Source organism: Lepidothrix coronata, unplaced genomic scaffold (genome assembly GCF_001604755.1).
Source record: "Lepidothrix coronata isolate B3197 unplaced genomic scaffold, Lepidothrix_coronata-1.0 Scaffold0, whole genome shotgun sequence".
Classification (NCBI taxonomy): Eukaryota; Metazoa; Chordata; class Aves; order Passeriformes; family Pipridae; genus Lepidothrix; species Lepidothrix coronata.
The window spans coordinates 75,572-101,474 of record NW_016690180.1 but is presented as its reverse complement, the minus strand read 5'-3'; the positions used below and the strand labels follow the sequence as shown (position 1 = coordinate 101,474).

Sequence of the window (25,903 nt, the reverse complement as noted above, 5' to 3'; positions counted from 1 at the left end):
ACCAAGAGGACCTCTGTGAGTCTTCATAGATCCTTCAGAAAATGCCTCTGAAAGTAGAGGCTTAAAAAAAGAGAATAATTTTTGGAAGTAGTTGGCCTTTTCTAATGTGGGCACTGTGGTATCTTCATGATTTTATTTAGGTAAAACAGGAAAACAAGTTATTTAAGTTGTGAGGAGAAATAGGGATTTCACCAAAATGAGTGGAGAAACAGCTGGTCTTGCGTCCTGGTGGAGTGTATTCAAAAACCAGCTGAAATTGGGTTCAGGAGTGAATAAATGATCTAAGACTGATGAAAACTAAGCATGTTACCAAGGTGACATACTTCAGCTTGGTGGGGCAGCTGTACTATTATTGAAACATCCTAATTCAAATAACCTGCTAAAATGATAACCAGCTTTCTCTGCCTGACAGACACTAAACTGATGTAATTGCTAACAGAAACAATGCAAGGAGCAGAAAAGGATGTGTGTTTTGCACAGTAAGGAATTAGGACAAGGATGAGAAAAAAATTATAAAATCTAATAATATTTTTGATGCCTTCCTCTTAACCAATATTACAAACTAGTCAGCTAACATTGTACTTCTACATAATTACATTCCTAATTGTAAAATAACACTAAGAAATTCTTAACACCAAGGAACCAGCTTCAAGAGGGAGTGTTTTCAGAGTGGCCTGAAGGTCTTAGTTATATGGATTACCCAAAGAAAGAGAGATCAGTATTTATCATCTGGAAGGCAGAGGATTTATTCCAGGAGAGTTGGGAGGTTGGATGTAGGCAGTGGGAGACTTCAGTTCCAAATAAGTGAGCCAATCCATCTGATTAACACGTGTGATAGCAATCTCCACTCTCTTGTTTATAATAGTATTTCTAAATTTTATCTGTTGCATTCCCTTAACACAAGAACTTTGTTAAGCATAAATATATGGTAAAGCAGAGGCTCTAAGTTTGGTATACTCAAGGAAATAACAATCAGACAAATGAGATGAGATAGAATTAATGTATGTTCCTTTCCTGGCTGTTTCCAGTTTCCCTCCTTTTCTCTCTTTTTTCAGTATTTACTTAAAATGTTTCAGGCTTCAAACTTACTAAGGTAACATCTAGTATCACTCAGAACATAAAAATGGTTGGGGTAAGCACATATTACAAGGCATTTTGTGAATGATGATCTTTTTCAAGGCATCCAGAATGGATCTTTGCAGTCACATTCCTGCTGTATGACTCACAAAATACTATCTAGAAGTGATCAAATGATTTGCTGATCATATTTTTGTTGGTCATAAAAGGGAGCATATTTCAGATTGTAGAGAGAGTGCAGAGAGAAATATTGTGAAATTTTTTGAGGTAACATTCCTGAAGTTAACATGGTTTGAATTTGAAATGGCTTAAAATTGACAAAGTGAAGGATTTTTTTTGTTGTTTTTCAGAAGATTAAAATGGAATGAAAAGGAGTACAGAATACAAAAATTTATCGGAGTCTCACTTCATCAATGTTAGTGACATTTCACTTCTTTCCTTTTGGTCTGAATTTGTCTTTTATAATCTAGATCCATTTTAGAACTTAATATACTACAAAATATTTTCATTTAAGAAGTATTTACCACAGCTGTTGATGACTCAACCCAGAGAAGGGCACTGCCTTTCCTCCTATAGCAGAGATGATGCTTCAGGAATAGTCAACATCCTGCTGAGATGATGAGTTTCTGAACAGCAGTCTCCATCAACCAGCCAGAGCAGCTAGCTAGAGTCCAGATAGTATAGTAAACAGAAGTACTGGGGAGGGGGGAAAGAAAAAAAGAAGAGGAGAAGCTAGATTGGATCTAAGTGGCAGTATTAATAATGCATAAGAGGGAAAATACACATAGGGAAATTTCTTCAGAGCCCAGCTATATTGCCTAGTGACAGACGCATTGTTACAAATAGGACAGGATTTCCCCCCTGCCCCAGAAGGTCATAATTTTAAGTTTTCACTGCAATCTGAAGTAGGATTATGTCCATATTTCCCCACATCAACCAGCAGTATTATTGCTGGGAACATGGAGGGGTTGTGGGAGTTGTGAAAACCAAAGAAAAGTTCAGCAGTTATGGGGGAAAAAAAAAAAAAGCCAGCTGTTTAACCAGAAACCAAAATTGTTTAAGTTACTATGCTGAATAAAGACACAGGTACTTCTCTCAGGCTGTACACAAAAAGCACATACTCATATACTCAGAAGAGCCTAACTAGAATTGTATGCTTTTAAAATTGCTAAAGTAGCTTTATATATGAAACAGTTTTGGGAAAGAAGTGAGGCTAGCACTCTAAATCCTGGCTTAGGAGATCACACTCAGCCCTGGTCTTACGCTCACTATACTCTGCCTGCAGCTTTGCGTGAAGATTACTTACACATCACTTAAAAATTAGTATTTGCCTCCTTTACAACCTTCTTCTACAAAAGTGAATTACCTTGTGAGTTGCAAGTACCATTTATGATTTGAAGCATTAATATACTGTAAGTATGGTCATTTCTACTGCCGCACACACACTAAAATGCAAGAATGCTCTAGTCATTTTTCTAGGACATTCATAATTATTTGTAAGTATTCACAATTCCTCTGTCTGGCCATACAGTATCAGACAGAAGCTTTATAAAATGGAAGATGTGGAAGCTACATTTAAAGCTTCATTTGCGTAATCTTAGAAACCAATGAAACCAATAATACTTTGTATGTCATTTTTTTTTCCAAAAAAGAGTTCTTAAAGTTTTGTAGCTCTCAAAACTTGTGAAAGCAGTGTTCTCATCAGACCTGTAAGGCATCAAGAGTATAGTGTTTAATCTCCAAAAAATTTCTAAGTGTCTTGAAGTATAAATTTGATCAGATGAATAATTCTTCAGATGCTGAAATCTGTTGGGACTATGTTGAGCCTTAACAATTAAAAGCAAATCTTCCGGTGGATGTCCAGAAAAAATCTGGATCCTGAGACAGTATTGCTTTTATGCATATCACAGCATAAAAGTACTAAATTTTAATATAAAGCAATAAATGGCCTCTTTTCCCTAATGACCCTGACAAGTAATTTTCTATGGATTTACACTTGAGATCCCTGGATGAAACCTTTTTGCAATCAGTATAAGGATATACAAACAGAAAAACTCAACACTTTCCCCTAAAACTCAGCAGCTTGTAACACTGAAGTTGCACATGAAGCACTGATAATATTTCTCTATGGATACATCAGATTTAACATTGCTGCATAGGTCAACTCGGAGCATCACAATGACCAAGTTCAAGCTTATTGTACCAAAGGTCATGCAAAACTGTCCCTGCATTGAAAGCTATTTTGTCCTCCTTGTTTATTAATGCTAATCTATCTATACTAATGGATTTAGCATGTAGGGGGTTGGGGAAAGAATGAGAGTTGCTATTTCTCAGCTTCCATTCTCCATTAATATTAATGTCATATTCAGCTATAGCATACTGGTATGGTACACACTAAGAACTTACAGGACACAGAGCTCCAGTGCTTAACAGGCACATGTATTTGTTTTGAGAATCAAATACACTCTGCAATATGTTATTGTTCACAGTTATTAACTGTGGCATTATATGTTAACAAAGAACTATGTTTCAGTAACATCTCTTCAGATTTCATCCTCTGAAAGTAACAACATAAGGTCAGATGTTTCGTACACAAAAATTAAGTTTATTTAAAAATATACTGGTATATTTAAAACAAAAAGTAAATATGTTTAGATATCCGTAATGCAGTTCCTATGCTTAAAAAGCTTTCCAATTTGTTTACTATGAGTTTAGTTACATAAATGCTGCAGAATTAATCCTTAGTCCCACAAGAAGGCCCATTAAAAGCAGTAGAAGATATACATCTGTCAGGAAAATCTGTGCGAATAAGCATCTCAGACTGAATACTTATTTTTGTAAATCACAGGGATCTTTCCATATGCAAGGGTCTGCATTCCTGTCACTGTAGCTAGGTAATTGAATTTACTAGCCAAATCCCTCGAATGTTCTTACAAAAATTCCCAAAGCAGAAATGGTAGTTCATCAATTTAATTCCTGGTGTAAATCCATATAAATTGTGTGTCTCAATGTTAGATATACTTTGGGAGGAAAAAAATGCCTCAAAAAACCCAAACCCAAAATACTTTCCCATAAATGTGTATTAATTAAAAAAACTCGAAACATTCAGGGATCTCATGTACCTGAGTAACTACAACTACTCTACCTAAATAAACTCCCAACCCTAGTAACTGCATGTAGACAACGGGGAGAAGGAGAGCATTCTAGGGAAGTGCTGGAGAAAAGAAGAAAAGGAGAAAAATATAAAAGTATGATAATAATTAAAAAAAAGAAGTCATTTGCTGAGATCCTCTGAATGATGATTGGAAATGACAGGTTACCTTGATGGAAACCCACCAAAAGCAACCTGACGTTGCATGCAAATATGTTCTATTAACAGAGAAAAATAATGTAATATGCAAAAAAGGAATTGTTATCTCAAACTCATTGCAGTTATCTGTATTATAGCAGTGGATCTGGATAGTCTTTTTTTAAAAGGAAAAGTTTCATTTCTAAAGGCGTCTAGAAAATGAATAAACATAATTCATAGTTTGGTGTAACTTAATTTTCATAAATAATGGTAGAATAGTTTTCCTCTGTTAGAATATAGCAATTTAAAAGAATTTTCATCCCTGTTTACTTTGTTCTCATTATGCTAAAAATTTCCATTTACCTCTCTCTTTTCTGTTGTGTAATTTTCTCATTTTAATTCCATCTTTTACCTGAACACACATAGATGTTGCATATTCAAATTGCTACTTGTTTCACTGTTGTCTGTTGACAACAAATATTCTTATTTAACTCATGTTGAATATGTGCAATATTCAATATTCATATATTAGATGGCCTAAGCTGATGATAAAGTCTAGAGACTTTGGTAAAATTTTAACATGTCCATGCATCTTATTGCAAAATATACAAAAAAAGAAAAACTAAAAATGAAAAATAAGGAACAGTTTTTAATTTCACATACAAAAATACAACATATTTCAGAATGTATGTTCAGTGAAAACGCTTCATATGAATTACCATTTCAGTGTTTTGCAAACTACAGTAATATATGCTCTTCATTATTTTAGTAAAATTAAAGAATGGGTTTACAGAAGTGTCTTTAAAATATTGTTTAAGCTTCTTTGGGCATGGGAAATAATTTCAGTGTAAGGAATGTCTATGCAGCAATCAGAGATACTTATAGATCCTGCAACATTTCTTAAATTCAGAGCTAAGAGAACCAAATACTCTCATTTCTCTGTAAGTCATTATTAGAATTTACTTGTAAGGAATCTGACATACCATGTCCTATTTCTTTAATATAAGCTATGTATTAGGAAATATCTTTTTCTGTGTTATGTGGTATTCTCAGGAGCAAAAGCAATTGCATAATATTCTGAAAGCACAAAGATGTACAGCACATATGCCACTGAGAGTGAAGTGAAAGGTTTTTTCACCTCCACTTGGGCAATCTAAAGGAAAAAGTACTAAGATAAAAGACCTTGGGAAATCCCACTAAAATATCTACAAATGTCTTTTGTGAAATGGTTTTAAAAGCAGGGACTATTTTCACTTGACAGCCACATAAGGAATTTTGAGTTTTAGAGCTTGTTCCTTCATTGCATTAGGCTAGATTTACATCAGTATAACTGCATTGATTTCAGTGGAATTTTCACCAGCGCTGAGCTTAGCAGAGAGAGGGATCAGGACTGTAAGATATGTGGCATTCATCACCAAGGACGAGCAGCTTACCGCTAAAGTGAAGGGAATTCGATTACCTACTACGGATGCTGGAATTTCAGAAAGCACTTCAGAGCTAAAACATATATTTCTTTCCTTCTCCTCATTTGTTAAAAACAACTCTTTGCATTCATATTGAAAGGAAAAAAAAAACCACTTCAAAATGATCATTCACTGGAATAATTCTTCATGCTTTTAGAGTACACTACAGATTTGAAAGTTGCTCTGGATTTGGTCATCATCTTAGACTGTAATGGGCTTTCTGAGCTGGTCTGTGCTCCCAGAGACTTTTACCTTCCATTCGCTTCTGACTGTGACAGAAATTGATGGGATTTTATCTGTGTCATGAGGGAAAATATATACAAATGCCTCAATTTTAAATGAAGCTCTTTCTGCATTTGCAAGAAGTAAACTTATGATTATTTTCAAACATTTATCTAAAGCTGCTTTCAAGTTACTCAGAAATGCCAAAGTATCCTTTTTATAATATAGAGTGTTTATTTTTTGTTTATTTGTCTATTTGGGGGTGTGTGTGTGTGTGTGTGTGTGTGTTTGAAAACCAGCATCAAAACCAGCAGTTCTTTTCTACATAGAAAAATTGTTATTGTTTATTTCAAATACATGTATTACCTTTGATATATTTTAAGTTTCTTAGTTTTAAATGAAGAAAAAGTATCAAATATTTAAGGGGGGAAAAAAAGGATAATACTTTTTGTTTCTTTTTCAGTAAGTCAAACTAATCATCAGGGAGCCAAACTGACAAAATTTCTTTAATCTTGGTGTAAGCAGTAAACAGTCAATGATAGCCTTTCTTTTTGGTAAGGAAGCACTTAGAATAGGAGCAGACAGGTCACAGAACCATAAAATCTCGTCTCATAAAATAATTATTTTTCTGAGGGTGGGGAACAGTTTCATTTCTACATTTGCTGTTCTCTTTCAGCAAGAAGTTAAAAACAAATGTGTAACACCCTATTTCTGTCTGAAAATCAACTATTTTTCTATGTAAGAGTTGTGGAGAAGAATACATTCTCAGGGTGAAATAAAAGATGAAACTTCCTATGGGATACATCCAATTTGAATGTTGTTGGAATGCCATCTTGATATTTTATTACAGTCACATTATCACTTTTTTTTCCCCATAGAACTGAAAACTGTCTCTTTCTTCTGCCATCGTCAATGACTTTCCTTACACATTTGTATGTTAGGTGACAGAGATGACTCCTCTGTAGTGCTTGACTTTTCCTAGAAAAAGCTATTCAGATGGTGGTTCTGTTTTTTGTGGTTAGCCAAAGGATTGAGCCAAATCCTACACGATTCTCTTCATTTCAGGGAAGCAAAGCCAGCAAATATGTAAACCCCAAACCTCTCCAAATAGCAAAAATTTATGCTGTTCACTATCCAATTTTTTTTTATCTTGAAACAGTCCTATTTACTGCTAGATGTGAGAATGATTCTTCACATACCTGCCGTTATCTGACTGCTCAATCAAATTTCTCATAGATACTCAAAGATCTGCCTATTATTTTCAAATACAAATTACTATGCCATAACCTGAAAACACAAAAAGATCCTTTACCCATTATTTTCAATAAACCTTAAATCTGTAAGAGGAATTGTAGAAAATTTGCCAGTTATACTAGTGAAATACTTTTCGTCCTTTATTTTAAAACCAAAGCAAAGGAATTGAAAGATTTTTCCAGTAAGATAAGAACTTAGAAAACATGATCTCAGAAGTTACATCTTATTATAAAATCTAGGCATGTAAAAGGATCTTTGTTAAGCAGTGTGATGGTATGTAAACCAGATAAAATACAGCTTTTGCAGTCAGGTTACCAGAAATACATGCCTATGGATACAAATACATGACCCAAGCTACTATACCATTTCTAGCATTCCTTCCCCCCCCCTCCAAAATTCCATAAAGGAGGAGAAATGGGTACATTTTATCTATGTATGCAAGTTCTGACTACACTGATTTTTAAAGTTAAAAATATGAAGTATATAAACAAGCACCAATGCAAAACTCTTCATTAAGTATAACTATTTAGAAGATTGCAGATTAGTAAATAATTCATCCTTTTGTCTTGTTGGTTGGGTTTTTATCTGACTCATGCTAAACCTGCCAACTGTTACACATCTAAGAAAATACCATCATATGCATTCACTAGTACAATAGGACAGACTGAAATGAGTAGTTTTAGATAATTTAATTAGGTTATAGGGTTTTTAATATAATTCAGTAAGTATGTGAACTTTTAACTTGTGTTAACTCAATTTCCTCATGCTTTCATTTACCATTTGTTGAGGACATTACAGTGATTAGCCAAAGCCCTTCCAGCTCTTAATGTTCTCAATAAATTCTGATTTAAATTGACTGTCACTTTCTTGCTATAATAAAGTAGGTATTTGACATCTCAGAAGGAACCAGACTACTGTCTGTTACATTTTCTTGAAGAAAATTTTTCTAGTTTCACAAAATCAACAGAAGTACAGTTACAATAAAGATTGCAATGAGTAGCCACAGAAGATAGGTGGGCTGGACAAGTGCAAGTACATCCTCAGAGTTTCATAATTTTGATTCTTTTGAGAAATTAAAATGATGCTGCATGCCTTTTGTTTGACAAGCTATACAACACTATTTTCATATTTAGTTGTTTTGTTACCAAGTTATTAGCAGTGTCTGAACTCCCCAAGAAAACCAAAATATCCAGCTTGCCAGCAATATATATTCACTGTGCTGCAATGCAACTGCCACAGCAGTGTTCTTTTTCTGTTAGGTTCAATGATTAGTGTAGGCCAAGTGCCTGGAAAGCAAATCTCTTAAACTGCAAAATGGCACACTAAAAATTCTGCAAATTTATGTATAAAAATTTTCCTAAGGCTTTTCTCTTTTTTTAATTATTATTTTTTTAGATTCAAGTAATTCTAAGATATACTCATAACTTATTTGGTCAAGTAAAAATCAGGAATGACATATAGGATAGAGAAAGAGGAGATTCATAGCCCTAAGTCTCTCAGTTCCTTATAATTCTATATATTCATATCACAGATGTGTATCTCACAAATAGGTGTATTTTGCAACCACGGCCCACACATCACTCAAACTGTGTAGGCAAATAATACTGTGCTAGATTAGCATTTTTTTGAAAACAAATTCTGCCTTCCTAAGAACTCTGCATTTTGGTGGGGGTTTTTTTCCAGTACGGTTTTTTTTAATCTCTAGACTTCTTTAAGGTCCAGAACATCTTGGTCTGTTTTTCCGCCTCATTTCAACCCTTTTGGTCCTCTTAATCAATCTCTGATTTATTTTCCAAGACAAGACATTTTGAAAAGTGACAGTCTCCTCTCCATCCTTCCTGATAACTGGACCTTCTTGGTAGTGCCAACGTAAAACTTCCTACATCTCTTGCTCTGGGTTCTCCATGGATTCAGATGAAGAACACAGCTCTCCCCCACCCTTCCTCTACAGATTACCTTAAGGTTTTTATACTCTGCTATTTATTAAGGTATTAATCAAGCATCACAAAAATAGGAGCTTTCAGTTAAATGTCTGTATTCATGCCCAGGGCCCTAGGACCCTGTGGGAAAACTTATGTGTTAACCACTTTTCAAATATGAGCTCTAAAATAAGAGGTTTGAATCTGGATTTAGGTCCTAAACTCAGGTTGCCTTTTTTTTTTAATCTTTTAGAACCCTGCCCTAGTTTTTCCTCTTAGTAATTTTTCTTGAAACAGTACTTTGACATTGACAATTTCTCAATCATTCTTATACCATTACCCATTCCCCATTAAAAAAAAATTCCTACTCTGTCACAAAAAAAGTATTTATATTCAATATTTTTATAATATCAAGCTTATTTATTTTTAAGTGAACCATTTTTCTTTCATACCAGTACAAAAGGATCTGCCTTCTGACATCTATCTTCTTTTATTTTTAGTTTCATCAACAATAAAACCGGTAATATTCTGTATGAATAAAGTGCAACAAAAAGAAATGGTCTTGTGTTTAGTATTTTTTTTTCCTCTTTCTGGTTCATACAGCTCTTAACCAAAACTAGTATTTATCCAAATATTTTGATATTAAATAGCTGAAATTTCACAGAATAATTATATAAATTTAGAAAACACTGTTTTGCATTAGACTTGTAAATTGAGTTCACACCATGGATGCTATCACACATATATTTTCATACTTTGGTAACATACAAGTCTACTAACTGTCTACCTGCTCTATTGTTGTAATAGAGCAAAGGAAAGTCATACTTTATAAATGCTTCAGAATGTTGTATGTATGTATTGAAGTATTCAGTACAAGAAGGAAGTAATCAGACAAAGGAGATTTACCTGCAAATGCAAGGAAGAAGTTATGTTAATGTGATCTGACTGCCTAGTTAGGATTTTTTTGTTTATATTGAAAATTTAAGTTTGGCAGGATTCTCAGGCTAAGAGCATATATAAAAACAGATTTTTTTTTTGGATGTTAGGTCAAATTTTGAATGTGTCAAAATTTGATTGTGTCCCTTAAGCTTTTTTATTAACCTTACTTATTTATTTATTTTTATTGAAATCCTCCAGGATCAGGCAGAGAGCAGGATTTTTACTTGCTATATATTTTTAAGGGAACTCTGAAAAATCACTTTTAACTTGTTCCAAAACAAGAAAAATGCATTACATTTAAAATTGTTAATTGCATTAATGCAATTAAGCTACTGCTTATTCTTTTTTTTCATTTTCCATCAGTCAATCCTGTAATTTCTTTTTTAAGCAGAAATATATTGGCCTATCAATAAATCCTATATTTTAATTCTCAGAACATGCACTGCAATAGAAGAGAACTTAGAGTTGATTTTTTGGCTATTAGTATGCAATTTGTTTACCCAGATGGTCCATTTTATCTTCAACTCTGAGTGTAATTTTCCATAACCTGTTCTATTTTTAAAGGATGAAAAGTACCTTTCCTGTAACCCAAGAAGGCAATGAAGCATGTAACATCTGTAAAATGGGTATAGCACCTGCAATATTTCAATAGTCCATGAGAAAAGTATAATAAGAAAATGTTGGGAGGCCTTCTGTTCCTGGTAATCCCAATGTCTGGAGTCTTTTTAAAGAGACCTTAATAACTGTAGGGATTCAGACTGATTTCTGAGGACAGAGTTCTGATGAAAAGACACCAGCACTGGGAAGTGTGGAGGATACAGGACTTAATTTACAGTGGGAACTAGGTAGTAGACTTTGGGGAAAAAACCAAAACAACCAGCAAACAAAAACCTCTACACAACCTGTAAGGGAAAATGTCATACTTGAGCTTGGATGACATGAAATCTGCGAGTACAATGTTTATCAAAGAAGAAAGTGCTATTCCTGCACAAATGTGAACCTAAATTTTTTAATCTTAAGAGATATCAAGTTTTGCACCTAGTAGCTTTCCTTGCTATATGCAAGCAGAAATATACAATTACAGTTATTAGAAACAGTAGAGAAAGTGAGAATCATCATGAGACAAAAGGTGTGATTGAAATACTGCTGCTTACAAGTCTGATCCATATTTCACTGTGAAAATATTTTTCATAGAGTATACCTGGCAAGTATTTTACTATATCAAACAAAACAATAACAGCACTGAACAGCACTGTTCCTGAGCTTGGGAACAACACTGTCAAAGAACTGCCCTTCACCTTATAGCTTCCAGAAGGGTTTAATAAGTATTTTTGTAGACATATAAGACAGAGCATAAACTTTCTTAGATATTTTGAGGCAAATCTTGATGATAAATCTGCCAGAAAGAAATTACATAAGTGTAACACACACTACTTAAAAGTAGAGTGCAAAATACTGTTTAACAATACCTGCCTGTGAAAAAGAAGGGAAAGAGAGAATGAGCTCTTTCCTCAGGTTACAAGGAAACCAAGCTTCTCTCTAAAATTCAAGTAATTATGTCGTGTCTGCACAATACCTATGACATGGGAGGGGAACTATGCTCTATCAGGTCGGTTTCAAGACAGCTGCATCTTGCTTTTCAAAAAATGATGGACTTAGTATTAATATCCTCTAACATATTTATATATGTATTTGGCTTCTGCTATGCTTCCTCTTACCCTTCTGACATTTCAAAAGTTATCTGCCAGATCTTACAAATGCTCTCCTCTAAAAATAACTGCTGACATTTGCAAGTGGCATGCACTAATCACATTCAGAATAGGAGTTTTTACATACACTTATTTGTGCCTTACATTTTTTGTAGACTTTGGCTCTGATTGTTTAAAAAAAAAAAAGGTGTGGATATTTTCTTTTTGTGTTTTAACACAAAAATTTTGCGCTTTTATCTGTGGAGTTTTTTGGCACTGTTTTGGTTTTTGGTTTTGTTTTTTTTTTTTTTTACTTTAAATAGTCACTTGCCTATCCAGTTTTCAGCAAGTGAAGGCAATGGCAGCCTGCCTCATTACTCAGAAGAAAATCATGCATGTTACTGAGTAACATAAAATTGTCTCCTCCTGAAAGATGACCTCTCTGACAAAGGGAAGTAGGGACTTTTAAATTAATTTCCTACATTCAGCACTTAAACTTCACCCTAGGACTTCAGAAGCCCCTCACTTCATCTAGTCACTTCACAAACTCTGCACTACAATGCTGTTACAGGAGCTCTGTCCCCAGCTGTTGAGGCTCTAACCAGTTTCCACACCCAAACTGGTTTCAGTTTGGCTTGCTTTGGATATATTTGTCTTACAATATCATGGAAGAAACCTTTTTTTTTTTTTAATGGCTTTTAAAGAGTATGTCTGGTAATCAGTAACTAGGAGGCTGGGGCCCGCGCCAATTGTGAAAAAAAATCCAGCTGGTTTACTCCCAGAAGCTGGAATTTTTTGCATTCTCCTAGTGGATGCTGGTCCTTCAAATCAGCAATGTGAGGTTTTTGTTATCCATAGCAACCAGCTTCTACCTTATTTACCTGACATGGAGGAGAAAGAGGGATCATCAAAATCACTGACATGTTGGCTGAAGCCACTATGCATTTGCTGTGGGATTTTAAGGAGGGAACCCTGTAACTTTCTGCCTGGACTCCATGTAATATTTAGTACATGAGGTTATTAAACTTCTGACCTGTTTTCAAATCTATCTGTTTTCACCTCAGTCTTCAGTATATCTTAATCAATGTTTCAGTCACAAATATAAAAAAGAATCACAGATGTTGTGCGTAAAAACTTAAACCCTGAAATTAAAAAATCATGAAGATGCTTCCATAAATGTTTGAACAAATTTGCATATCATTTCACAAAGAAAAGCATTTTTTTTTCTTTCTGAAAAGACCTTCTAATTCTCCATTAATCACATGATGTGACTCAGAAGCCTGAGATCATGTAATTGCACTAAGGTGAACAGGGAAGATATACGGTGTCACCCATAAGGAGCATTCCTACTCCAAGTAACACACAGAGGCCACAAGCTGTCAGACTCTGGTGGGGTATATTTGGTCAATGATACAATGAATCTTCTAAAATGTCTGCTTAAGTAATAGATTCTCTCTCCTACCCCAGTGGGAGAGGCAGTGTATGTGAACTTTACTTATAAGAAAGATACAAATATTTAGCCCATTATGCTGATTCTTGCATGGTTCCACCACTACTGTGGCATCTGACTGTCTGCTATTCTACTGAAATGACATGACCCTCAGTACCTATTAGAAGAGCTGAAAACCGATTGATAATAATGAAAAAGGTGTTTTCCTCCTCTTTTTTTTTTTTTTTTTTTTAAGAGGAGACTGGAGAACATGTGAATAAAGAAATGTCTACATTCACTGTATTCTTCTGATAAACATTTTCTCATTTCCACGTTAAATAGAATAGAAACCCTATCATTACCTGTCTTAAGTTAGAGTTTCTGAATCATAACATCTCATTTGCCGCAGAACACATACTACTAATTGAGGTTCTGAAAAGTGAACAAATTTACACATTCTTAAATGGATTTTCTAGGTGATTAATACACCTTAGCTTGATCTTCCTTAAATTTAGGATACAGACCTTCCTTCCAAGCTATGCTCCTTTAAGAGAAAAATATGTGACCTGCTCAGTCATGTAAATAAAATACCTCATTGCTGTCTGTTATCTGAAAGTGTTAAGAACTACCAAAAAAAGAAAGAGATCTGTCACAAAGAGTTAAACTAAAGGTGAAAATTTTTATGTAGTCTGGAACATAAGAGAAACCATTTCATTTTTATATCAGATTCTGTCTGTTCTGTACCAACAAAGTCACATATAAATAGAGCTGAAATGCAAAGCACTTTCAGTTGGGTTCAAACTGGAAGAATCTTCTTGATGGAGCTTGTCTCAAAATCATTTGAAGTCAAAAGTGTCTATGCAAAACCATTAATCTCAAAATGTGTCTAAACACTATCCTGGAGACAGGCTACAATTTACAGTCCTCTGTGACAGGCAAATCACTGGTATAGCCCTGTCATTTAACCCCAATGATTTCTTCAGTGGGGATGGAAAGAAAGGTTTTCATACTGCCCTGTCATAGAAGGGCTACAGAACATGTCAACACTGTATAACTTTACATAAAAATTAAAGCAATATGCAGGCACTACAGTTATGAAAAAAGATCAGCAAGGTGGGCTTTCAGATCAGTGTCATTGATAAAAACTCACTACATAAAGACAGCTTTGGCATTTTTTAGGGGAAAATATATTGGAAAATTTATTTTCTTTTGCATCAGGTTTTTGCTCTACATACTTTAAATGTAAGATGGAGTTGTCTAGTTTTATATAAGCTGACAGTACAGTTTCAATCTCCAGTTGCCTAATGGTACATGTTTGCTAGCAGTAGAGTACACCAGCACAATGGTCAAGCTTATCTGCCCAATATACACAAATCTTGAAAAATTCTGAAGGTCCCAGATGACTAAAATTTGGATTATGCTTATTTAAAGAGAACACTCTCTTCAGTTTTACAGTTTAAGTGCTTCTGTTTAATATGTATTTCACCATCATAAATGTGTAACCTAGAACCCATCCTAAAGTTTACAGGTGTTTCTGGCATATGTTTGCTGTACAGTGTTTTCAATCGCCTTCATACACATATATTTAGAAACTGTTTTATAAAATGCAATAAGTCAAAGTGATATTTGTTTTTCGTATATTGTATATTACATTTGCATTTCAAAAAATTGTTTCAAGATACATAAATGAGAAATCATATTCCACACCTGCCATCACTGCAACCTTTTTTGTGCAACGTGACAAGTAATTATGTTCATGTTATGTACAACCCTTTGTTTAAAACTGTATTCCTAGAACATTATCTAACATGTATTGCTGCTGCGTGGTAGGAAAAACAAATGCCAGAGAGGCACGCATGGAGTTCCCAAAAGTAATCTGGTGCTTCCTAACTTTTCTTGCCCTGATCTTCCTGCAGGAAAACTTCCATCTGTTTTGAGGGATATAGGTGAAAGTTACGGGGTTGCATTTTCCTTGCAGGTCAGAACTGGCAGTAACTTACCAATAAGGGAAACTCAGGGGAAAAACGGGCACTCCTGTACGCTTAGGGAACTGGGCAATGTGCCACAAGGGTGGTTATAGTTACAGCCAACTCAAAGATACATACTGAGTGTGCACTAAAAACCATGCGCTTCTCACACAGGTAGAAACTGGTGAAAAGATCAAGGACTAAATAAAGGTATTGGAGGGAGGAAGAAGAGAAGAGACCTTTAGTTGTACTTCTCAATGTCTGTGACTTTCGAATATGTGTTTTGATCTACTTTACTACTCACAGGCACCCACAATCACAAACCTGGCCATCGGTTCATCTGCACCTGCATTTGTTGTATCAACAACCTGAAAAATCCTACTGGACTACAAGATTCACTGCCTTCTACTCAAGTCTGGCCAGATACTAGTTAAAATTAGATAATCTTAAGACTTCTTTAGATTTAAACAAAAGAAGTGTTACCCATAGGCTCACAAATATCAGTATGGTTTGGCTCTATCTCCAAAAACTCTGTATTTCTCTTCTATGTCAGGGGAACACATATGTCCTCTTTGTAAACTCTCCAAAACTGAACTGTGCTCCAGTTATGAGAGTAAAACCAAACAGAGGCATTTATCCAAACCTCATGAAAGGAACAATGACACCAGTTTGGGGACTGGAGTCAATGTGTTTAAATGCAGTATGTGGGTTTGGTAGACAAAGCAAACTACTTGAAAACAGACTAGATAAGGAATAACATGTGTTTTGCAGTAGCAGTAAGAAGCACATAAACCCCCTCTGATTATGAATTCATTGGCATCTGCTCATTCAAAATTAGTTATTCTTCATTAATGATAATAGTATTTTTTATATTTTTGAGGTATGTTAAGCTATCAACACTAACTTAGATAATCACAAAGATAGTTAACTACTAACTTAAAAAATAATCAGCAGCATTAGGCAGCAGGCAAAATGTAAATAACCTTAAATTAGAAAAATATTATCATTTTAACATTTGTAAGCCATCAGTTTTCATAGCACACTACCTGGCATTGTGCCATGTTCAGTGAGCTTTGTAGAATGTACATGAGTCATGTAAAACACAACTTGTCACACTGTGTCAAAAATCAATATTTTCTTCAAAAATTGAGAACTGAAGATTGCGCTTAGAGGGACTGATAACACTTGTTAAATGACAAGGCTTACAGAAGGTAGCTATTAGCATTTCTGCATACTGGTTTAATCCAGATACCTCAACTTTCATTATTAACACTTCAACATATTCCAGCTCTGAGCTTTCCCTATGAAGAAGTGCTTAGTTTTGCTGAACTCAGACAGAATGTGCATTGATTCACTAGTCTGGACAAATGGCCATAAGGGTCAGGGCCTTAAAATTATTTTAATTTTTGTTTTGTAGCCTGTAACTCCTGAGTTCTAGCCTTCCATTTTTTCTCACAGCTTCAGATTTTCTGTGTGCGTGATATTCCCCACCATAACCTTAAATTATTCTGTCCTTCTGGTGTTCAGTGGCAGTCTCTGAGGCTTGGGCTTTATTCTCCTTCAGGGTTCATTCTTCTTCTAAATACTCATCATCCATTGCATTCTATAAAGAGAGTTCCCAGCAGTAGTTTTTAAAATAAAAGATAAAATGTTCAGTATCTGAACATTTAAGGCTCTAGTGTCAGTACCTGGAATGCCTCCTGTTGACAATGATGGTTATCACTGGGGGCAATTGAGATCTGTTCATTCTGAACTGTCTTCAGAAATCAGCCTTATCTGATTGTTCTCTCAGATCAAAAGAAATAGGAAGACAAAGAAAGCTGTGCATATTCTTTCACTCTGCACTTTGTTGTTAAAAAAGGAGGAATCCCACTAGGACCCATAAACCACTTTTAGATATCCCTAATCTTTGCTATGGATTTCTATTTTTTCCATTTATTGCCAGCTGACTTATTAGATTTTGATATTTTAATGACATAGCATACTGTTAGGAATTATTGTGAAAAACATATAACAAAATCTAGATAGACAAAAGAGCATTTATTGCTTAAATGGAAATGACATGTAATTCTCAGCATTTACAGCTGAGATTAGACCTTTTTTTCCACATGATAGACATGTACTCAGTAATAGGAATAGTTGCAGAGTCTCCAAAATCATACCTGGAGCTTGTGTACTTGGGCACAGTTACCATATTTTTAGATATTTCTGGAAGGTAGCTTGTATTGCATCTTGCAGCAGGTTCAGTCTCAGTGACTAAATAACTACCTTCATCAACTGTGCAGCGAGTAGAACAGAGGAAAACAATAATTCACTTTTTAAACTTTTTTTTTCTTTTAAAACCAGCATAGTTACAGTATCGCTCACAAATGGCCAGTCTTCGCGAGCGAAGATTTGGGAAAGGTCATTAACCCTTCAAGCCTGCACAGTGGATTTTTTAGGTGAGACACAGCGTGTGCTGAACTGAGCCCACCCTTTAATCCTGAGGTTCATCTGCCGGGGCCGAGCAAGCTTGGACAGTGGCAGTGAGGGTCTCAGGACATAGGTTTGTTTAAAGTGACCTTCTCTTAGATGGATTGCCTCACAGGGCTAACGAGCTCCATCTGCCCGAGGGGCTGGGAATCGAACCCGGGTCGCAGCGGTGAGAGTCCTGCACCCTAACCACTAGACCACTAGGGGCCCCAAGTATGTACCAAAGTTCCGCTTAAAAACCAAATTGCAATCGGACCGTGCATTCACATTCAGCTTCACATGTGCTGGAGCTGCAATTTTTGGAGACTTTACCAAAACTCAGTGGGACCCTGCTGAAGATTCTTACTTTTGTATAAACAGCATTACCCATGTGGCTGGTTAATAATGAATGAATAAAGGAAGCATACATTTTACACTGCTTTATACTCTCTGACACAACTATTATCAACTATAAAAAATTTTAACATGGAACCTGTATCGTACACGTTTTGTACATCTGGATTTTGGTACTTACTATTAATTTATATACTGCTGAACAATTCTTGGGAAGTCTCTGCAGTCTCTGTATAACCAACCAGTTCCCTATTTTCTGATGAGTTTTGCCTGGTTCATTGACTTGTGTCACTCAAATGATCTGTCCTAATTTATTTTTTTTCTACTAAAAGAAAATTAGGTCAATGACTATCTTACTGATACTCATAAAGCTTCTGTTCACCTTTCTGCTTGTCTTACTATAATGCTAAAATGAATTTTGTGAACAACATAATTTGTACAGTAGCATCAAGCATACTGAGCCAGTGCACAGCCTCTTCTCTATATCTGTCTGATGCTGAAAAAAAGGATACAGATGATGACTGGACCAGAGACCAATTTCCCATCAACTCAGAAGTGCAGTATGTCCTTTTCTGTCACTGTTAACTGAGGAAAATGCCTCAAACCTCTTCAGAATAGATCTGGAGGTCAAATCTTTGTTTCAGAAAGCTCTACCCCTTCCTATAGAGATTGTTAAACTACATCAAACCAGCAAAAAGTCAAATGTTGTTTCTTATTTCACACAAAACATTTAGAAATCACAATTTTTTTAACACAAAAGCAGAATGCTGGGAAAAAGAATAAAATCAAGTTCTTAGTTCTGTCAGCAAAATACTTGACAAATTGAGTTCTACCAGCTTCTGGTTCAGCTCGAAGTACCAACTTCAGGTTTTCTTGATTTCTATGCTTCCTGACTTAGCTCCCTCAGGCTATTCAGGTCAGAAGGATTCAGTAGATTAAATAAATAAAAAAAACCATAATACAAAATCTACCGTAAATTAGCCTTAAAAAGTAGTTCAAAGAACCATAACAAACCACAAGAAAATGATTTTAGTCTCTTGAAAGGAAATAACAAAAATGCTTTTTGAAACAATAGTTCAGTGGCTCAAAAATAATCGAGCCTCTTCAAATAACATGGCTGCAATACTTGTGGCAACTCAAAGCATCAGCTGGGCTATTTTAGACATGTTATTACTATGCCACAAAAGTGAAACTGTCAAACTTATTTAACATTTTTCTTAAGAAAGCAACAAAATCTTCATTTCATTACCTTATTTTTTTGGCATGCAAGTGATAAAGAGTATGAACAAAAGAACATTTTAAAAAAAAAGAAAAACAGAAGAGAGACTTTTTAAAGGAAATTTTTCTGCTCTTTTTTACCTAATACACTACTCTAAACACCCACACCCTAATTAGTTCAAATGTATTAACAGTATGCGGCAAAACCCAACTTCTATTTAATTGTAAACATTTTTCCTAAAAAACATCCTTGGTTTTCTACATAGAAAGCAAAATGTTACTATTCCACTATCCAGCTAGTATAATTTTTTTATAGACCAGCAATGACAGTATCTTCTAGATTTTATAATCTGGGATATTTACTCTCTGATGCTGGATTGAATAACATCACTGTTAATAGCAACAAGCCATAGAACTAAAAGCAAGTTTTGCCAAACAGTAAAGGATCTTAAAAGACATTACTGAAAATCCTGGATTGTTCTGACATAGCACCTCCCTAGTCACAGTGTTTTTCTCCATTGCTCTGTATTCTGAAAGGGAACCCATGACTTTGCCTGTTATCTCTGCTTATGTTCCAACAGAGAACAGAAATTGTTCCTAAGGACAAAGGCAAGGTTTCAGGTTTTCAGAAAACAAAAAAATCGCAGAATCATTTAGGTTGGAAAAGACCTTTAAGATCATCAAAGTCCAGCTGTTAACCCAGTACCGCCAAGCCCACCAATAAACCATGTCCCTAAGTGCCATGTCCGCAGAGGATATATTTGCCAGAACGCTTCACAGCGAGTCACTTGATGAACTGTATGCACTAGGTCAGCCCTACCTTGATGAAACAGCACTAACTCTATAGCTACTGTCACTTGTTTGTGGCTATGCCAGCAGGTTATGAATAAGGGCTCAAGAATAAGGGCTAATTTCCACTGTCTGCTGGAATCCCAAGAGGTTTAGGATCTTGCTTATGTGGTAAAACAGGAATGTGTTTTAGCAGTCGCTTTCCACCTGAGACCATCTGAGCTTTTCAAAGGAGGCATCTCTATACTTTATTCCGCTATTACACAAGTTAAGTTAGATATGCTCAGGAACTTAATAGCCTGACAAAGTTGAGCTAATTAGTGATCAAATGACTCTGGCCACTTCTGATTAGAAGTATGATGTTGATTGTGATGATAACAGACTAAAATTTATAGCTTTAGTATTGTCCTTGGCTTGAGAGATTGAATTAATAAATTAATACTTCTCAAGAAGAGGTTTTCAACAGGGGCTATACACTGGACTTACACCACATTCCTGAATGTTAGAGACAGGAATACTTCCCTCGAAATGATGGAATTTGACTAGGAGAGGAGAATCCTCACTCTAATTCATATTTCCAGAACTATTTACACAAGGCACTGGGCTAAATCATGATGTTTCCTCCTACTGCTCAGAAGGGAGATACGTGGTTGTGAGACGGACCTAGAATTTTTTCCAATTTCAAGGAAATAATTTTCTAAAGACAGAAACTAGCCTCATCAGTAACCCCACATTGAATTTTGAAAGGAAAAAGTGAGAAATTGTCTTCAATTATGGCAATTATGTCCAGGAATTCAGGCCTGGGAGGCTCCCAGGATAACTTGATTTGCAGTTCAGGACTTCAGAAGTGGACCTCATCTTTGATGCAGTGATTTCAAACTCATTTTCAACCAATGACTAGTGGTGGTTAAGATTTTTTTTTTTTGAAATAATTTCTGAGATTTACAACTAATATGCCAAAGAGTGAAATTTTGTGTAAAGATGATAGAAGCATCTCAAAATAAGAAGACATTCATCCAATGATATAGTGACAGACTGATTGCTGTGACTAGATGATAATTCAAAAGACTGATTACGATACCTGTTTATTCTACTGAGAACAATTTGAAAAAATTATTTCCACTGGCATGCCTCTCTACAGCTCATAAATATAGGTAGCCTGACAAGAACTTGATAGCAATGTGGAGGAATCTTAGCAGCATTTAAACAGTAATCATAGAGATGGTCAACTGTAAAAAAAACCAAACCAAAACACAAAACAAAAGAATAAAATATTTGTAGTACCAAGGAGGTGGGTCTACTATCATCTGGGATCTCTGATTCTCATATCAGCAATGCAAGGACTTGAGATGCTGTAACATTTCGTGCATAGAGAGAGAGTCAAATTACAACAGGACAAAGTCACAGCAATCCCTATCTACTAAATGAAAAATTCCATGGGTGTCCAAAGATATATACAATATAGCAGAAACCACAAGCTCTTTGTATTGGTGTGAGAACACTGCAGTCTTGTGGACGCTCAACACTCTCATGTACATTGTCATGAAAGGAAAACAAAAAAAAAGCTTGTCACAATAATAACTCCTGCCATAAAACTGTATCATCAGGACACCTATTATATATAGAAACATCTACTAAAATACCAACCTTTAACACACCATTCTACTGTCATGAATGCAATTCATACAAAATGTTAGTGTTTAAGCCAGAGAAGAGAAGCTGGTAATAAATGATCACAAAAAAAATTAATGATAAAAATTGTGAGCAAAGACTTCCATCAAAATTAGTAAGTTTTGTACACCGATATTGATTTTAGCTTACTGTTTACAGTAGTAAATAGTCATAAGATAATGGTCTGGAAGAATAGGGATTTAAAATTATTTAAAAATTTCTTCCCTCTAGAGAGCCCCTTGACACTAGGACCTTTTCTTTTTTTTTTTAATCCCTACCTCATAAGCCACCAGCGTGCCTGTAGCAAATGTGGATAGAGCCTTCCCAAATCTTCGTTCGCGAAGTCTAGCCATGATATGACAGTAGATGTCTTTACTGAGGACTTACACTGTTGCAAACTGCTGAAAACTGCAGGAACACAGACCTACTGAGAATAACACTACATGGCTTACTTGACAAATGAAACGGACCCAGAAGTAATTATGTGGAATACCAAAAGAACCCCAAGAAGAATAAGGTGCATCATCACAGGACATCTGCTGCACCAGCAGCAGGAGTACCAAGTGGTTGGTCACATCTTTCAGGATACACGATGTTCGAATAGCGTAACAACCTTGGAAGTCATTTGAAACCACTGACTACTCATGGCTTCAGGTGTACTGATGTAGATGAAGAGAGGAGTTTGATTGCATTAAAACAAAAAAAGAATGAACAAAAAAACAGAATAACTGTATATATATCTGATACTAGCTTTGTGTAAGAGAAGTACAACCAGTTTTCCATGTGAATCTTTGTGAGATCACATATGTGAGCATCTTAGCAGGGTGTGCCACTCGGAAGATATAAAGGTCTATTGCTTATTCAAGGATCTTAAAGAATTTAAAAAATTATCTTTTGGAAATAAATACTGAGTGCACTTAGTATTGAGATGCCTGCCTGTATGAACATGAATAAGAACTGGAGATAACTGTTACTTTATTCATTGATGTTGATTATTGCTGTCCTCATATTATCAAAATCGTTCCCTTTACTGAGAAGGATACAGTAAGGTACAGTTCAATTAGAAAAAACTGCAGTAGTGGAAATTTAAATTTGTAAAATCAAAGTGGTAGAATTACTGACTTCCTTTAGCATGTGATGGCTAAACGGGCAGTGGAAGAGAACATCTTGCATCGGCTTCTTATACATGCTAGTTTCAGCTCTCAGATCTTATCCAGGGATACGTTTGTATTTCTACATAAAAACATATCCCCATACAGCAGCAGGTACAGATATTTCCAAAATAGCCTTTTAGTTTCTTTCTCATAAGCACACTACAAAACATACATTCATGTTGGATTTATGTTTAAGTACTCAGTTCAGGGTAAAGGAGGAGCACCTTTCAAGTATTTGAAGATTAGAAGAAATGACCCTGCCCCCAAGTATGACATATTTTGCTAGAGTAACATTCAATACATCCCTCCCAAAGTGGAAAACAGACTAAATTAAATGCCAAGAAAGCAAGGAAGTAATAGCAATGTATTTCAGTAGTACAGATATTGTGATCATACGTATGTGACAACAAATCGTCAATCAATAAATATAGTTAAGTATTCAGGTGAACCAAAATTATATATACAACCTAGAATAAATGATGCATACCTACAATTCCTTACAGGTACTTTTTCATTTTGAAATGACCATAGTCTAATCTAATAGTTCCTAGTCAAAACCCATATTTAATTAAAACAAAAATAAATTTAAGAATATACGTGTAAATATATTTAAAACTATTTGTATAAATGCTACTGTGGATATTTTTACTTCTTATTTCTCTTTTGCTCAAAATGAGCACAAAGCAAGATTAAATTTTTTGATTTTGCTAGGAAAATCATATCCAGAATCTACAAAGCCATGTCATTAAAAGCTGCTTTATCTACAAATACAAGTCCTAAGGTATATTCTGAAAATAAACCAAGAAAGACAACTAGTACTACATAGAGAAAATGCATGGAAATATGAAACTTTCCCATCCCTTCCAGACCATTATTTCAGTATTAATTAGTTACTAGATTAAAAAAAAAAATCAACAGCTGGTCAGTTGTGTCATATGCAACATTAGATCTGCAAATATCTTTTTTTGGGAATATCTCTTATGTTCACAGTTCCATGAGTGTGATACCATACTCCTCCTCACACTGTCCTTTTGTCACATGCAAGAAAAAACTGTATTACTCAGCAATTACAGAACATATTTAAATTAAATATGACAACATATCTAGGAAATGAGAAAGGAATAAAAGCTGGTATAAAAAAGTCTGATAACGAAGACTCTAGTTCTGATGACTAAGTGATACAATATCTAAAGCCTTTTCCAGATTATTGAGATTTTTATTCTATTACATAGAAAGAGAGGAAGCAAGAAGGGGAGGGGGCCAGAGGAAGAAGAATCTGTGGTCTGTAAATGATCAGCACAAAAAATAAATTATAGTCAAGTAACTGAACTTTTCTGATGTGTAAATTGAATCATTCCCACACGCTGGTGTTTTATAATTAAAAGAGCCTTTTCACTGTGGGAAATTTTACTGAATTTTGTATTAAAAGAAGAAACAAACCATCAATCAGGAGGAGGTAGGGGAACTCAAAGAGCTCAACCTATTAAACTTAAAGAGCGTAGTTGAATTCTGAATGACTTGCTCTAGGAAACTGTAGCGCTTTTAAGGCAGCTACTGTACAAACATTAACGAGCAGAACACGTTTCTGATCGCTGTTATAAAATCTTTTGTAGTCACATAGAGGAACACACTCTCCATTTGGTGTCACAAAATGCAGAATATGGTTGTAAATGGACCCTTTTGTGAGGTTCACAAGCTATAAATTACTTGACTTTGGTTACCATTGAGAAAAATCACTGAGCTAAAAAACAAAGGAAGAAAACCTAAACTCCATGTACTTGTTCAATTCAGTACAGTTGTTATATAAGTACTGATCAGACAGTAAGGTTTGCTCACAGCCAGATTGCTGCCAAATTCAAACATTTCTGAGTGGACACCAGTTCAGAGCTCTGGTACCTCATGTGCTTTCAGCTGAGCTGAAGTCATGGTTACAAATTACATTTGCAAATTACTAATCTAAAGAGGGCCATCATTAAAAAGCATCACAATAGGGCATACATAGGCAACAGTAGTTTCTTGTGGAAACTTGAGTGCTCACAAGAGATTTAATAGGTCATTTTAAGAATTTTATTATTTATTCAATTATGTTCTATTCTTGATGAGTCTGGTATCAGGGCAGAGGATTTATCACCCTAGGTATTCCTGCTTGAACAAAACGTTTATATCTGTCAAAGTTTGTGCTCTGTGAATTTATCCCATTTTATATTTTGACCTGCACTGTTATTTGAAAAAGAATAAATTAGATACAACAGTATAAATTGTTGGTAATGGGCAAGTCAGTAGAAAATGTATACCGAGCACATACTGGCCTATTGAAATTTTGTAGTTTGCTGTATTCTGTCAGCTAGACAGTGGGGTGTCATTTTAAAAACATCAATACAATACACAGGACCCACCAGAGCTTGAGGTTGTAGGATGTTTCATCCTACCTTTAGCTTTCTATGTGGTGTTATGTGAGTAGGTCTCTGAAGAGCCAGGGATCTGCAAAGAGAACAGATTATGAAGAATTTGGTTATCAAACATTTTTATTTTGTAATTGTTTAATTATTATTACAGAATACTGCAGTACCTTCAAAAATAAAACCAGGATATGATAGATGATAATTTTTTTCTTCACCATTATTTTCCTCTTTGCATTGTGATATACGATGTGTTCATAAATTGTGTATCTTTCCTAAAATCTAAATGAGATGCAGATTATCTGTAATAAAATATTTATTATAGCTACTGCTGGACTCACATGTTACTATGCCGTAAAATGCAATTTTATTTCTTTGAACCATATGGAAGTGTTGATTGTATGTTGAATACTGAATGTAAAAATGGCATTTTAGAGGTCTATGTTCGTTGTACCTCATTTGCTTTCACATATGATTCCTTCATGTCATACATGAAAATGTTCTTTCCTTTTTGACATTGTGGAAAGTGGATCATGTGGCCTAAGAATATAATAAAAATTTTAAGAGAAAGGTCTTCCTAACTTCAGCACAGCTGACATGAATTTTCAGTTGCAACTTAG

General features: G+C 35.1%; 1 protein-coding gene across 1 annotated transcript in view; it reads right to left on the bottom strand.

Annotated features, from left to right (window-relative positions):
* TENM3 (teneurin transmembrane protein 3) overlaps nt 1-25,338 on the bottom strand; it is a 459,642-nt gene extending 434,304 nt beyond the window's left edge. The window contains exon 1 of the mRNA XM_017827399.1: nt 25,314-25,338. The gene's annotated coding sequence lies outside the window, so the exon portion shown is untranslated. The remainder of the gene's footprint in view (nt 1-25,313) is intronic.
* Nucleotides 25,339-25,903: the final 565 nt, after the last annotated feature.